Source organism: Lolium perenne, chromosome 7, assembly GCF_019359855.2.
Source record: "Lolium perenne isolate Kyuss_39 chromosome 7, Kyuss_2.0, whole genome shotgun sequence".
NCBI classification, from domain to species: domain Eukaryota; kingdom Viridiplantae; phylum Streptophyta; class Magnoliopsida; order Poales; family Poaceae; genus Lolium; species Lolium perenne.
Genome location: NC_067250.2, coordinates 191,665,664 through 191,668,926, shown reverse-complemented (window position 1 = coordinate 191,668,926; position 3,263 = coordinate 191,665,664).

The window sequence follows — 3,263 nt, the reverse complement described above, 5'->3', positions numbered from 1 at the left end:
GGTTCGAAGAAGTAGAACAATTTGTTTTATTTATGGGAGCTTCTGAAATAGAATCCTTCATGGCTAAAAATTATGAAACCTGTGTTGCTTGTAATGATCTTAAAGATTATGTCTCTTCTATCCTTGATTATTGCATAGAACATTACAGCAATGATCCTTATATCATTGATTATAAAGAAAGACTCATTCATGCACAAGAATGCAGTCACAATTTGCAGGAACCTGTGGAAGAAGAAATTGATGAACCTGAAAGCTCATTGGATGAAAAAGAGGAGGAGAGTGATGAACAAAAGGAGGAAGAATGGATTAGCTACCCATGCCAACCTTCTAATGAGAGTAACTCTTTATCTCTTACACTATTTGATTGTCCTCCATGCTTACCAAAGGAGGATGAATGTTATGTTCCTGTGGATTCTCTTGAAATATTCCCTATGAGTAAAACTTATGAGAATAATTATACTACTGTTATCTATGATAATCCATGCTATTTTGATAAATTTTATGATAATGCTTTGTTTGTGCCTGATATCGAAATGCATGGTACTAAAGAGTTTTGCTTAGCAAATGTTTTATGATAAAGCTCTAGATGATGGTCCTATGTTACTTGATAATATTAATTGTACTACTAATGAAAATGGGATTGGAGAGGTCTTGACTCTATCTAGGAGTCCCATATCTCTTGAGAATGATAAATCATCTTGTTATAGATTATTAAAAAGTGGGTTTGAAAGTTTTGATCCCACTATTTTTGAGCTTGATAAAAATTATGTGTTTGTAGATCATGAAAAGCATGCTGTATGTGATAGTGATATTGTTGAGTTTGTTCATGATGCTTCTGGAAATTATTATGAGAGAGGAAAATATGGTTGTAGAAATTTTCATGGTACTAAAACACCTCTCTACATGCTGAAAATTTTGAAGTTACTTGTGTTTTATCTTCCTATGCTTGTCACTTTGTTCTTCATGAATTTATTTGTGTACAAGATTCCTATGCATAGGAAGTGGGTTAGGCTTAAATGTGTTTTGAATTTGCTTCTTGATGCTCCTTTTGCTTCATTTTCTATTTTCATGTGAGCATCATTAAAATCTTCTGCGCCTAGCTGAAAGGCGTTAAAGAAAAGCGCTTATGGGAGACAACCCATTATTTTATTCCTGCAATTTTTCTTTTATTTTTGAGTCAAGGTGCTTCTTACTTCTGTAGCAATGCCTTTGTATCTTTATTTTATTGCATTGTTGTGCCAAGTAAAGTCTCTAATAGAAAGTTGATGCTAGATTTGGATTTCTGCGCAGTGACAGATTTTTAGCTGTCACGAATTTGAGTTGATCTCTCTGTAGGAAACTCGTAAAATTCTGAACAAATTTATGCGTGATCCTCAGATATGTACGCAACTTTCATTAGTTTTGAGTTTTCTGATTTGAGCAACGGAAGTACCTCAAAAAAGTTCATGTTTACTGGCTGTTCTGTTTTGACAGATTATGTCTCTGTTTTTTTTGCATTGTCTCTTGTGGACTTTAAGTAAGGCTTTCTAGACGTGGAGAGCTGTAGCTAATGTTTTATTGAGTTCTTGCAATGTGTCACTACAGAACTAAAGTGGATTAAAGTTTTTTGAGTACTAACCCCTCTAATGAAGTTTATGAGAAGTTTGGTGTGGCAGAAGTTTTCAAGGGTCAAGAGAGAAGGGTGATATAATGTGATCAAGAAGAGTGAAGAGCCTAAGCTTGGGGATGCCCCCGTGGTTCACCCAAGCATATTTCAAGAAGACTCAAGCGTCTAAGCTTGGGGATGCCCAAGGCATCCCCTTCTTCATCAACAACTTATCAGGTCATCTCTAGTGAAACTATATTTTAATTCTTCCACATCATATGTGCTTTACTTGGAGCGTCCGTGTGCTTTTATTTTTGTTTGTGTTTGAATAAATTCGGATCCTAGCAATCCTTGTGTGGGAGAGAGACACGCTCCGCTTTTTCATATGAACACTGGTGTTCTTCGCTTTATTTTTCATGTTCATAGCGAAGCTGAGAGCCGCAACACTTATTGATATTTGGTTGGAAATAGAAAATGCTTCATATTGTCTTGAATAATTTGATACTTGGCAATTGTTTTGAGCTCTCAAGTAGATCATGTTTAAGCTCTTGCATCATGTAGTTTAAACCTATTAGTGGAGAACTACCGTAGAGCTTGTTGAAATTTGGTTTGCGTGATTGGTCTCTCTATGGTCTAGATATTTTCTGGTAAAAGTGTTTGAGCAACAAGGAAGACAGTGTAGAGTCTTATAATGCTTGCAATATGTTCTTATGTAAGTTTTGCTGTACCGGTTCATACTTGTGTTTGCTTCAAACAACCTTGCTAGCCAAAGCCTTGTAATGAGAGGGAATGCTTCTCGTGCATCCAAAACCTTGAGCCAAAACCTATGCCATTTGTGTCCACCATAACTACCTACTATGTGGTATTTTCCTGCCATTCCAAGTAAATACTTCATGTGCTACCTTTAAACAATTAAAAAGCCATTATCTCTTATTTGTGTCAATGTTTTATAGCTCATGAGGAAGTATGTGGTGTTTATCTTTCAACCTTGTCATTTACTTCTGACAGACTTTCACAAATGGACTAGTGGCATATACATCCGCTTATCCAATAATTTTGCAAAAAGAGCTGGCAACGGGGTGCCCAGCCCCAATTAATTAACTTTCATTAATAATTCTCTTCACATGTTTTGCCCTGATCTATCAGTAAGCAACTTAATTTTGCAAATAGATACTCCTCCATGGTATGTGAATGTTGGAAGGCACCCGAGGATTCGGTTAACCATGGCTTGTGTAAGCAAAAGGTTGGGAGGAGTGTCATCAATAATGAAACTAAAATACATGTGTAAACAAAAGGGAAAAGGGATGATCTACCTTGCTGGTAGAGATAACGTCCTTCATGGGAGCCGCTCTTGAAAGTCTGGTTGACAAGGGGGTTAGAGTGCCCACTACCATTCGTTGACAACAACAAACACCTCTCAAAACTTTGTTTTTATGCTCTCTTTATGATTTCAAAACTTGAAAAGCTCTAGCACATGATTTAATCCCTGCTTCCCTCTGCGAAGGGCCTTTCTTTTACTTTATATTGAGTCAGTTTACCTACTTCTTTCTATCTTAGAAGCAAACACTTGTGTCAACTGTGTGCATTGATTCTTACATGCTTACTTATTGCACTTATTATATTACTTTGTGTTGACAATTATCCATGAGATATGCATGTTGAAAGTTGAAAGCAATTG